Raw genomic sequence first — 13,980 nt, 5'->3', positions numbered from 1 at the left:
GATGAAGGAATCTAAAATGGCTGAAAGACACATAAGAAAGTGCTCAATATCCTTAGCCATCTGGGAAATGCAAATCAAAATAACTGTGAGATACCATCTTACTCCTGTCAGAATGGCTAAAATCAAAACCACCAATGATAGCTTATGCTGGAGAGGATGTGGAGAAAGGGGAACACTCCTCCACTGCTGGTGGGAGTGCCAACTCGTACAGCCACTTTGGAAATAAGTATGGCAATTCCTCAGGAAAATGGGAATCAGTCTACCACAAGATCCAGCAATTCCACTCTGAGGCATATACCCAAAAGATGCACATTCATACAACAAGGACATCTGCTCATCCATGTTCATAGCAGCATGATTTGTATTAGCCGGAACCTGGAAGCAACCTAGATGCCCCTCAACTAAAGAATGGATGGAGAAAATGAGGTACATTTACACAATGGAGTACTACTCCTCAGGAAAAAGAAAACAATGGAATCTTGAAATTTGCAGGCAAATGGATGGAACTGGAAGAAACCACCATTCTGAACAAGGTAACCCAATCACAACAAGACAAACATGGTATGTACTCACTCATATATGGATTTTAGACATAGAGCAAAGGAGTATCAGCCTACAATCCACACTGCCAGAGAAGCTAAGAAACAAGGAGGACCCTAAGAGAGACATACATGGTCCCCCAGAGAAGCAAAAAGGGACAAGATCTCCTGAGCAAGTTGGAAGCATGGGAGGGGAGAAAGCATTAGAAGAAAGAGAGGGGGAGAAAAGGAGGAGAGAGGAGGACATGAGAGATCAGGAAGATTTAGTCAGGGGAAGAATTGAGGAGAGCAAGATAAGAGATAACCATAATAGAGGGAGCCATTATAGGTTTAAAGAGAATTCTGGCACTAGGGAAATGTCCAGAGATCTATGAGTTTGACCCCAACTAACAATCTAAGCAGTAGTTGAGGGGCTACCTTAAATTCTCTTCTCTGACAATGAGATTGATGACTACCTTATATGCCATACTAGAGCCTTCATCCAGTAGCTGTTGGAAGTAGAGGCAGACACCCACAGCTAAACATTGCTGAAAAAAGTTAAAGCTAAATAAGTGGAGAGATATACTGTGTACATGGATTATAGGACTCAAGCTTTGTTATACTAAATTCCCCTAAATTTTTGTATAAATTTAATTCAAAATCCCACCAACCATTTTGTAAACTAGAAAATAGAATTCTAAAATTTATGGACAAATTGAAATACCTAAACTATCCAAAGTAATCAAAGTTTGGCGACTTCCACAATTTGACTTTAAAACTTACAATAAAGCTACAATAATCAAGACTATAAAGGATTGGCATATGTATAAAATATCTGAAACAGAGCCACATACATAGAGTTGGTTCAGGCACAGGATAAAGTCCAAACCTTTTATTACAAGTATGTTTTTAGATGCCTGGGATTAAACTCATGACTTTGTACATGCTAATATTGTGCCACTAGGCCACATCCCCATCCCTGGCTGAAAATATTTTACTAAGATAGTCAAACAATTCCATGGAGGAAAGACATTTCTTTTCAACAAATATGATTGGAGGGTGAGCTATGAAGAAAAGCTAAGCTCGACCTCTACTCCACAGTATAAATAAAAATGAATTCAAAGCAGACACAAACTTAAAAGCTAAAAACATAAAAGGAGAATTTCACAACATTGGGACAAAGGAGCACTAGAAACAAAGTAAAATATATTAAAATTCCATCAATATTTTAAAATGTTCTTCAGCAAGTGGTTTCAGATTTTTAAAAAGGCAAACCACAGACTGAGAGAAAATACATGTTTGACAAAAGACTGGTGTCCATAATATAAAAAGCTCTCTGAATTAATAATTTAAGACACACAATCCAGTGAAAATTACCAAAGTTCTTGAACAAGCATTTTTATAAAAGCAGATAAATGAATAGGCTGGGGAGATGGCTCAGTGAGTAAAGTGTTTGCCTTGCAAGCCTGAGAGCCCAAGTTCAAAACCTGGTGGTGGTGGTTTGTGCTTGGAATGCCAGGGAGCATGTAGTGACAAGTAGATTCCTGGGGCTCACTGGTCAGCCAGCATAGCCTACAGGCTAATTCCAACCAGACTAGTGAAAGACATGAGGGGGAAAAGAAGTCGGAAGGCACCTGAGGAATGACACTCAAGGTTGCCCTCTGGCCTCAACACACCTGCCCACACATGTGCACCAGTACACAGTACACACACAAACATGTCCATGCATGTATGCATGCACACAAACACATAAATACAACCACATTGGTAATTAAAATAATGATATTAAATCTTCCACCTTTCAAAAATGATTAAAATTTGAACGACTCACTGAATAGCCGAAGTAATTCTTAACAGAAAAAGCAATGCTACTGGTATTATAATAGCTGGCTTCAAATTATACTACAGAGCCATAGTGATAAAGACAGCATGATAATAGCACAAAAATAGACATGTCAAACAATTTAATAGAATATAAGAACCAGAAGTAAACTCACACAGCTACAAGTTTCAAAAGGTATCAAAAGCATATATTAGGGGGAAAAGCCTCTTCAGCAAATAGTACTTGGAATATGAGACATCTTTGTGTATAAGGTAAAACTGGATTCATATCTATTAATTCAAAATGGATCAAAGGACTTAATATAAGACCTCAACTATGAAACTGCTAGAGGGAAGGATAAATTATAGACCTCAAAACTGTCTGAAAAGGTCTCCAGTAACAGACAATCATTCTCCAAATTGGCCAATGGGATTACATGAAACTATTTCTGCACAGCAAAGGAGACAAACATCATAGTGACTAGAACCATGGAAATTAGTATGGAGGTCAGGAAAACACTAAGTAGGATTCTAAGTCTTATACCAGAGATTTAGTGTTTGTTGCTATGATGTTCACAGTAGCGAGGAAATGGAACCAGCCTACATGTCCAACAACTTATGAATGGATAAAGACAGTGTGGGACATATACATATTAGAATTTTATTCAGTCATAAAAATGGTGAAATTGGGAATTCTCAGGAGAATAGATGTACCTGGAAATTGTTGTATTAAATGAAATTAGATAAACTCAGAATCACAAATACCATTTTCCTATGCATGGAATCTCTAGAAGTGTGTGTGTGTGTGTGTGTGTGTGTGTGTGTGTGTGTGTGTGTGTGTGTTAACATAGAAAGGGGATCATGACAACAAAGGGGTAGAAACTGAGAAGGTGACAGAATAGTGACAGGAAATCAGAAGAGTGGACAATCTCAGAGGGAAAAGACCAACACAAAGGGTCAGGAGGGAAAGGGCAGTGGGAGAGAGACTGGATAAGAACCAAAAAAAATGCCATAATGAACCCCATTGTCCTGTATGCTAAACTTAACAAATCAAATCTTGTTTTAAGATGTAAAAGTTGCTAACATTGAATATCAGTGAGCATGCCACTCAGCCCAAACACTCCTTGCTGCCACTGGGAGTGTGATATGGCACAATCACCATCTGGCAGCAGCTTCTACAGTGTGGTGTGCACCATCACCAGGGTCCAGCAGCTCTACTCAGGTGTGGATTGAAGACAAGTGAGAGCAGACATGGAGGTGAATGGTTCTGTCAACTTGGCATAATCTAGAATCACCTGAGAAGAAAGTCTCAGGAGGGATTATCTAGTCTATGTTGGCCTCTGAGCATACCTGTGCCTGATGGTCTTGATTCCACTCACTGATGCAGAAAGATCACACACACACACACACACACACACACACACACACACACACACACACACACACACTGGGTGGCACCATTTCTTAGTTTCCTGAGAGTATGTGGGAATGCATTCATTCTCTCTGTTCTTGGTTGGATGTGACTAGCTACTTCAAGTTCCCAGCTTGACTTTCCTGCTATGATGAAATTATGAGCCAAAATAAGTCCTTTCTCCCCTAAGTTGCTTTTGTTGGGGTATTTATCACAGCAACTGGGAGTAAAACTGTCTACACAAAGAATTATACTAGAATGCTGGCAGCTTTACTTCACCCTAAACAAATCAAATGTCTACCAAGAAAATAATAGATAACAAAATACGGTACAGCCACCATACTCATAAAATGGAATAGTACTTGTGATAGTTTGAATAGGTATGGCTCCCATAGACTCATGTGTTTGAATGCTTGGCCTATAAGCGTGGCACTATTAGGAGGTGTGGCCTCATTAGAGTAGGTGTGTCCTTGTTGGAGGAAGTGTGTTATTGTTGGGGTAGATTTTGAGTTCTCACATGCTCAAGCTAAGCCTAATGGAACAGTTTTTCCTTCCGTTGCCTGCAGATCAAGATGTGGAATTCTTCAGCTCCTTATCTAGCACCATATCAGAGGGAACCCCTGTCCCATTTGCACACTTGACTCTGTCATCTCTGTTGGGTCCTCGCGAACATCCAGCCATGTTCCATGTTGACACGCCAGGAAAGATATTCTCTCAAAAAAAAAAAAACAAAAAAAAAAAACAGTGTCAAAAGACCAGAAGTAATTACAAAACACACAGCAGCTGTTAAAACTAGTAAGGGAAACCACAGGTTGATAGAAAATGAGGCAGCCACTGTGTCATCAAAGAAAGAAGAGTGACACCAAATGAGAAAGGAGTGGAAGGAGAGGGGGTATGATCAAGAAACATATATATGTTGGGAAATGTCATCATGAAACTCATTATATACAATTAGCCTACACCAGGAACAAACACTTAATGGAAGATTTGTGAGCTTCTGCAGCAGGTGTAGACTGCTGCTTCAGCCAGTCTGTCAGTGGAGAATTGAATGTGCTTGCCCGATGTCTTTTGAAAGCACAGGGAAGACCAGGCCAGCTGTCATCTCTGGGAGCAGAGGCTGATAGGCTGGGTGGAGGAGACTTGGAGACGGGGTGTATTTTCTCTGTATCGCTTCCCTCTTTGAGAAACATTTTTATGTGTGTGATGTTTTGCTTGCGTCTGTGCACTACATGCATGCTGGTGCCTAAGGAAGAGGGAAGTGGATGTCAGATCCCTTGGGACTGGAGTTACAGATGTTTCTGAGCTGTCCTGTGGTTGCTAGAAATTGAACCCAGGTCTTCTGGAAGAATAGCCAGTGTTCTTAAGTGCTTGAGCCATCTCTCCAGCCCCCTTGCTGCTTCTTTCGTTGTTGTATAAGAGGTTTTGTTTTGTTTTATTGATTTTCTTTTTTAAACTATGTTTATTAGGTAAATCATAAACTCTTTTAAAATCAAAGACCTCTGACATTTGGGGAGATGGGGAAATCTACTTTCCCTGGGATCTGAGCCAAACCCAGGTGTCTCTGAGACTGTCAGTCCTGGGTGCTGCTGGCTCTGCCTCAAGCAGACCTCCCTCTTACCTCTGTATCACTACCCCATCCTCCCCTTCAAGACTACCCATGCCTATTCTCTCCCAGACAGCACTGTCCTTCACTTCTTAGAATGCAAATTATCAGCTTTTCTTTAGACCTGGCTTTTCCCAAGCCAATCAGAATCAGGAGGGCATATAGTCCACCATACTGAAGCCCCCACATGAGACTGTCAACCCAGATGCCCTGAGACACACAGTCTTAAATATTTAGATTATAAATGTGTGCCCTCTCTGGGCTTCTAGCCCTTCTCAAATGCACTCGATCATCCTTGAGACCTTCCAGCCTCCTGCGACTTCCGCAGGACTCACATTCAGTTACGATCTTTTAAAATGGATTTTACAGTAAAACAAGAAATAAACTGCCAGAAAGGATGTATGAAAAAAATAATTCTAAAGAAGATCCCACATTCCTTTCATCCTTGTCAACTGCATTGCATGGGCACAGCTGGCACTGGTTAGAATGCAGAAGTTCAGTCTTTCCTGTCCTAGTTTAGCCAGAATCAGAATTACAGCAGATAATGTGTTTTCTCTGAGCCCCCAAGAGACATGCTGGAGTCTCGACCACCAACTTTAGAAAGGGCTTCTTTGTGTCTTCATTCTAGCCGCAGTGGGTGACAGATGCAAAGGGGACTATGGACATCTAGTGACCACCATTGTCAGTATATTGGCACAATCTAACACAGATATAAGGGCTGCAGAGAGTGGAGACTGAGGCCAAGTGGGGAGCTGACTTATTGCTTCCACGTAGAAATGCAGGGTCTGCCTTGTTCCACCAAATGATTTGTCATTTTAGACTCACCCTGTGGGGTCAACTCCCTCAATGACAGAAGCACCATCACATACTTTAAGGCAAGATGTGCCCACATTTTCAAAACCCTAAAGGGAAAAATAAACCTGATGTGTTCCAAATACAAAGAGGAAAGGGGGTCCCATTGGCTGAGGAGTCCTGGGGAAGGTAGGACAAGACCTGGAAGGGAAGCTGGAGTGTTCCCTACAGAAGGGAGGAGCAGACCACCTGTCATTTATTGGTGAGTGAGATAGAAACACAGGAAGCAGGGTAGAGCCTTGCCTTGCTCTGCTTCTGTGACCTTAGGTAAGCTATCTCATGCTTCTGCCCCCACCTCTTCACCTGTAAAATATAGTGTTTTGTATCCTGGAGGCCAACCCATGAGCAATATAGTCTGGCACTTGGAGCAATGTCAAGTAAACAATCATAACTGGCCACCACGACCGCCTCTCACTCCTGCTCAATTCCAGCCCACACTGGACTCTTGCCATAAGTTTCCCAGATTTCCCCTTTCACAAACTCTTCAAATGAATGGGCACATGAAGACCTGTGTGGTGGTTACTCTCTGAGGCCTCTCCCTGCAAGATGTTTAAGCCTGCCCCAAGCCAGCTTCAGCCAGGGTGTTGCACCTAAAACCTTGCTTTCTCTAAACTTGCTTTCTCTAGTCTTTCTGCACTGAAGGTCATCTGTACACCACACAGTTTCAAAGCAAAGCCATTCATTTGTTTAACAGATCTCTGTCAGATACCTGCAGTGTCCAAGGAATTGAGACCTTCAGGGTACAGGTATAGATAAGATACCTAACCCTAACAGCATTTTTGCAGGCTCATAGAGGAGCTGGATATGCCACAAAAGTATGTGAATAAACAGAACAGTGTTGGAGCCCAGTAAAGTTCAGCAAGTCGTGGAGTCAAAATGGGAGTGGTCATTCCAAGGGCCATTCCAACTTTGTTCTTGGGCAGAGGGGTTTGAAGTCACTCACTTTGACTGAAAGGTAAAACCCCGGGTGCTTTTAATACTTATTTCCTTTTTAAATTTGCTTATTTATTTGTCCATTCAACTATTAATCCCACAAGTTTATGTTAAGGCCAAAGATTCTTCTGCACAGCACCAAGGACTCAAAGCTGAATGGACTTGGTTCCTGCCTACATGAGACAAGACGTCCCCATTTGACAGCAGAGATAACAGAGCCAGACGCATAGAGGATCAGCTGGGATATCAGGTGTCCTGATGGGGTCAGCTGATATCTGAAGAATCTTGAAGACTCAATAGGAAATGTCTAGGCTCCACTTTTGAGACACTGTATGAGCAAATGCACAGAGATGAAAACTTCCCTCCAGTAGCTACAGGGGGTGCAGTGTGGCTGCAGGGTGGGATGTGAGGCAAGGGGTGCAGTGTGGCTGCAGAGTGGGGTGTGAGGCAGGGGTGCAGTGTGGCTACAGAGTGGGGTGTGAGGCAGGGAATGCAGTGTAGCTGCAGAGTGGGGTGTGAGGCAGGGGATGCAATGTGGCTGCAGAGTGGGGTATGAGGCAGGGGATGCAATGTGGCTGCAGAGTGGGGTGTGAGGCAGGGATGCAGGAAACAGGCAGGGACAGGTGGTAGAAGGATCTAGGCTTGTAGAATAGTTGAGTCAGATATTCAGCCTGAACCAAGGAAGGAAGGGGTGCTGTGGGAACAACTCTGGCTTCCACCATCCTTGAGAGAAGCACCCACACACGTGCCAGAGCCATCCATTATCCACTCCTGGCCCCTGGTGGGCAGACATGCACATAACCAGCAACACCACTGAAGGAACTGAGGGCCCAGTATGCTGAAATTGCACATATTTCCTGAAGGAGCTATTGAGTTGGTAAATTCCTTTCTTGGGTTCTAAAGGTCAAGTCACAGTTCAGAAGGTCAGGGAAGATTCCCCTCCACCCACCCTGCAGCACCACGGCCTCCCTCTCTGGCTGTCCTTCTGTCTGTGGACCATCTGCCCCCACTCCTCTCCTGTCTCTATCCATTGGTAGTTTTCCATAAGCTGTCCAGCATCTCAACTGCACACATTTTCAGTTGCCTGGATTTTTAACATTTGTGCCTCAGTGAGTCATTAAAAAGTGGGTTTTAGGGAAATAAAGTTGTTGTCAAGTTTGCAATATAAAGAGTTCCCTGTGGTAGCAGCATGAAGATGGGCCTAAAGAAGATGGTCCTACAGGTGGGACAGAAAGAACAATAGGCAAGGGGGCATAGGAGGGTCTGAACTGAGGAAGTGCTAGGGAAGATTGGTGAAGATAAGTACTGGCATGCAGAATGGTTTGAGTCACAGCATGTGAAGGAGAGACAGGGAGACACTCTCTGAGGGGATCTCCAGGGAAAGACCAGGTGCCCTGATAGTGCTAGCTGGGGAGATGAAAGTGGATGCAGGAAACCAAGGTTAAGAAGGAGCTCGTGAACTGCTCAATATGTCATAGAAGAGGCAGACTGGAGCTCAAGGTATGGAATACAGGAAGCCATCATTGCTGGAATAGGAATCATAGGTCAGTAAGAGACACTGAGATGCTGAGAACAAATACATGCAGGGCACTCTAGAAATGGAATCCTATCAAAAAGCTGGAGAAGCAGCTGATCTGAGAATGCATCGTGAGGTTCAGAGATCATCTGAGGAGCCCATCCATCGGGTCAGAAGAGCAGGAGGGTTAGCAAAGTACAAACAGCTAGCTACTGCTAACATTTCCAAAGAGATTTCAGAGAACCAGTGGAATGGAGCTGGGTAAGCACAGACTGGAAAGATGAGGAGGCAGAGACAGTGTCTGGAGCTAACTTTAAACAGATTTTCTATTGGGAGGGGACAATGAATGAAGACAGTAGTTTTCTGCCCTGGCTGCTTATCTATCACCTGGGAGACATCTCAAAGCCTGCTGATGCCAGGGCTTAGCTACAGCATACCGCTTTTTTATTGCTTTGAGAGTCTGTCCAGCCATCTGATCTTGAAACCCCTGGAGGTGGCACAGAGGTGGCTGTTGGAGCCAGGCATGACAAAGGCAAAGTTTGACATGGAGGGAGCGTGGTTATCAAACTGCTTTTCCAAAGTAGGAAAAATTCTCCTGCAAGTTGAGACAGTAATGGCAACAGTAAAGGAACAGAAACAATGTTAAAGACACTGTGTGGGAGGAAGGAGTACATTCATGGTACAGAAGAGCAGGGAGTTTTGGCTGGCATACTTCACCTCTGGGGGGAGAAAAAACAAGGGAGGAAGAAGATGTGTGGTATAATAGTGGAGGGAAGGAAGATAGGGGTGTTTTTCCTCCTGGTGACAACTTCCTTTATCACCAAATGGATGGATAGTTTGTGTCTTAGTCCATTTTTGGTTGCTATAACAATGTGTCTGAAGCTGCATAACTTGTAAAGTGAACAGTTCATTTTTAGTTTCTGGGGTTCAAAAGCATGGCCCTGACCTCTATGAGATTCTGTTTGAGGGCCTCATGGCCCAGTTGGAAAAAGTAAAGAAAGGTCACATGTCAAGAAACGGAGCAAGAGACCAGGGAAGGGCCTGGTTTTTTCTATAACAAACTACTCTCAAGAGACCTAATCCAGTCCTAAAAGAGCATTAATCTCACTTGAGAATGATGCCTTCAGCAATATAGTGACCTTGCAATGGGCCCTGCCTCTCAGAAGCTCCACTACCTGTCTCTTAGAACAAGAACTTTGTTCCCAAACCTGATCTCACTTTGTAACAGCTTACTAAGAGACAGAGGAAGCAGAACAGCTAGTCTGATTAGGAGGAAAGTCTGATGAAGAAATCACCCTCAGTTGTGTACAAACTCTAATAGAAGACAAATTCCAGGAGGGTGGGGCCTTTCTCTCCTTTTGTCAATCACTGCCCAATCCAAGTCTACTCAGCACATATGACAATATCAAGAGAAATTATACCTTGAACACAAGCTACAAACACTGTTTTTTGGGGGGTGGGGGTTGTTTTTGTTTTTGCTTTTTCATTTGGCAAGCCAGGGAGAAGTTCCTAGATGTAATTGAGCAGAGCTGGTGTCCAGGAATGGAGTATAACCTGCAAAGCCATGGAAGATGGGGTCCTGACCACAGACCATCACTATCTAGGCCACCAAGAGCTGGAAAACTTTATCCTGAAAACATGAGGCCCAAAACGTCACTCTAGGCTGCAAGGAAATGGATTTGGGAAGAAATGAGAGCTTTATCCATCCAGGTGGTAGAAGAGAGATTGAATTATTTGTTTTGGGTGGGAGAGTGAAACTCCCAGTCATTGGGGAGACACCTCTTTATAATGGAATCACTCAGCTGGGACCAAGCTGCTTCAAGGGGTAGTGAGCTCTCGTCATCCCATGTTGAGAGGGAGGATGGGTTGAGGTACCCAGGGATCTGTGGGACTCAAAACACTCACCTTCATTCCCGCCTCTGGGGGAGGCCTCCACTACATGGGCACTGCCTCTCCACTGGCTTACCAAATTGCCTTGCATTATTTAAAAGCCAAAGAGGAAATCCAACCCCAACCCAAGGAAGAAGCAATTTTGGCATTAAATAAAAGGAATGTTTTTATCCTGCAATGAAAATGCTGTGATCTTGGAACACAATTTGCATAAACAGACAGTTTGGCTGTAAACAACCTCACCAGTAACTGGTATTTACATATAGAACTACTCAGTCAAAACCCAATTAAAGGCTCTGATGGATTGGGGACTGTCAAAACATTTAAAAGGCTTCACGGCAGCCTGGCGATTTATACGCCTCAGTTGGACCAGGAGCTCTTGATTGCTCCTCCCAGCTGCTCATTTCCTTGCCTCAGCCTCCTACAGAGCCAATGGTCCCCAGTACATCCCCTAGTCAGCAGCCTGGCTGCTGTGTAGGGCAAAGAGTTCTAAGACAGATGCTGACCATGGGGACTTGAGAATGACCCAGTGACAAGGAAATACAGACCAGGCTGTGGTGTCTGACTTGTCATAGAGAAAGCAGGGATGGAAGTCCCATGTGGAATTTGGGCACAAAAAGCTATCTAAGGGAGACTTAGGAGAAGACTCTATTTTTTTAGACTCTATCAGTAAGGTTCATACAAGCGTGAGGGCCTGAGTTCAGCTCAGCACCCACACATAAAAAGCCAGGCACATCAAATGCCTGTAATCCCAGAACTGGGGATGCAGAGACAAGATCCCTGGTGTTAGATATCCAGCCAAATCAGTGAGCTCCACACTCAGTGAGAGACTGTCTCAAAACAATAAGGTGAAAAGTAATCAAGCCAGACACCCAGCACTAATGCCTGCCCCCCCCCCCACACACACACAGAAAAGACATGTCTGATGAGGATACAGGCCATCATCATGACTGAGGTTGAGCTCAGTGGTCCCAGATGCCGATTCTTCTAAGCAAATGGCTGAAGAGCAGGACATGAGGGCAGGACTCCTTCCTCATGAGCAAGAGCCAAAGACTGGACCTAGCACAAAAGCTATGGCAATGTGCTGAGAAATCAATTGGAGATAGCCTTGATGGAGGAGAGGACTTTTGAGGCACAAGGTTCATAGGGCCCAAAGAAGTGGCTACCTAGAGCCGTGAGCTATTTGGGACAAGGGCTTCCAAAGTTCTTGTGCCTTCTGCACACCTGGGGCTAGTTAAACCTTTGGAGATTAAAGCTCACAGGACTTGGGGAGCCAGGAATTCAAGGGTAGAGGCCTGCTTCCTGGTGCTGGAGTGACTGCCGAAGCCACCTGCCATTAATGGTGTCTAGGGGAGGAAATTCAGCGGGTTTTTCTGTTGAGAACTGCATCTGGCACCCTTGTGGCCAAGCAACATGAAGCAAGCTTTGATGTATAGGTAGAAAAAGAATATGAAAGTGGAGAAAGGGGAAAAAAAGCAAACATGAAAAGCAACAGAGGGAAGAAGAGAGGAAGCAAGACAGAACTATGGGGAAAAGGTGACACCAAGTTCATAATTTTCCAAGAGCTGTCCTGAGACCCCAAGGTGGGGTCACTGACTCCCCAGAAGTTACTAGTGCTACACTTCTAATCTCTAGTCTGGGAACATTGGAAGTGGAGAGTCTGCCCTCACACTCCTGACGCTTCTCAGCAAGCCTGTCTGTCTAGCCACTGTCTAGAACAGTGGTTCTCAGCCTTTCTAATGCTGCAACCCATTACAGTTCTTCATGTCATGGTGACCCCCCCAACCATAAAACTATTTTGTTGCTACTTCATAACTGTAATTTTGCTATTTTACAGATCATAATGTCAATATCAGATATGCAGGATCTCTGATATGTGACCCCTATGAAAGGCTTGTTTGGAACCCCAAGGGGTCGCAATCCACAGGTTGAGAACCACGGGTCTACATTCACTCCTGTGGACTTTGAGACCTTTCACTCCCCAGATGCTTAGAGTTTCTTCTGTGTATCAGGTGTTATGCTGAGCACTCTCCTGCAGACATGATCACCATAACCTCACACATGTTGATAGGAAGGGGGACCTGATGTGAGAACACTAATTTCAGGACCTCACCACCATCAGTGAACAACAGCCATCACTCTGACGTTATGACCAGAAGAGTCCCTAACCATTTAGCGCTGGCCATGTTTCCAGCACAGGAGGGCTCATAACCTTTTAGTTTCGTTATCACTGTTTCACAATAAAGAAACTCAGAGAAACGAGTAAAGTAGTTGAAGTAGGAGTCCCTTGGAATCCCAGACCTGTGACATCAGAGCAGGGTTTCTTACTTCTCACCTTGAGTCAGTGGGTCAGAAAGTGTCCGGCTCCTGGGGCTGGGGATGCAGCTTGGGGGTGGAATGCTTGTCTAAGCTGCACAAGTGAAGCATGGAAATACAGGTTTATAATTGCAGGACTGGGGAGCGTCTGTGGCTGCCGAGAAGCTGCTACAGGAGGATCTGCAGTTAAAAATCACCCTTGGTTACATAGTGACTTCAAGGCCATCCTTGAAGGGAGGGGCACACCCTGTCTCACAAATAAATAATAATAAAGTGTCTCGTTTCCACTGGCGGCATTATAGTCTGAAGGGATACAGGAAAACCATGCTGCCTCTGCAAGTCACTGACAAACTGCAGCTTCCTTTCCTCCCCAACCTGTATCCCTGCCAAGTTCACTACAGGTCTAACCTCCAAGTCACCCACAAGGCAAAATGGGGACCCAAAAGAATGGAGGTTCCTGTAGTGGGAATTCATTTCCACCAATAGTTTCAGAGTCTTAGGGCGTGACTTAGGGTAAGCAATACTTCTAATTTCTAGTGACCCCCTTATAAGGAAGAGGAGGGGTCTCTTGAACTCTCTCTGGGGGTGACGGGCTGAGACTTGACCGTCATCCTGCATCACAGCATCCTGAACCTCCAAGGGCAGATGACCACGGCAGCACTTTACCTTTCAGTGTGTGAGTGTTCCCTACATAAATATTTGCTTTTCTTTTATTGGGGTGCTCATGGAGTTCCTTAACCCGCCCCTCAGGTTCCTAAAGAATGCAGTGGAGGTCCTCACTCATCTGCCTTCATGCACGCCCAACTAATCCAACTAATCACCACTCTCCCTTAGGATGCCTTCCTTTGTCAGAGTGTTTTATCACAGCAGCGGGAACAGAAATGAAGAGAAGATGGTCGCTAATCATGACAGTAGCAATGACAGTTGTTCCAACAGTCACACGGGCTCTCTGTTTCATAGACCTGAAAAGCACAGCTATCAGCTAGGGACCAGGCAATGTCTGGGGCTTGCTACTAGATCACAGCCTCTCTTTGACTCTCTTGCCCTCTCCATTGCCTTCAGCTTATCCAAAGGCCTCCACCAGCTTTGGACTTGCACTTATGCCCTCATTATTTCAAGG

Source organism: Cricetulus griseus, chromosome 3 (genome assembly GCF_003668045.3).
Source record: "Cricetulus griseus strain 17A/GY chromosome 3, alternate assembly CriGri-PICRH-1.0, whole genome shotgun sequence".
Taxonomy (NCBI): domain Eukaryota; kingdom Metazoa; phylum Chordata; class Mammalia; order Rodentia; family Cricetidae; genus Cricetulus; species Cricetulus griseus.
The sequence above is the reverse complement of the archived record's forward strand: the minus strand, read 5'-3'. Positions refer to the sequence as shown.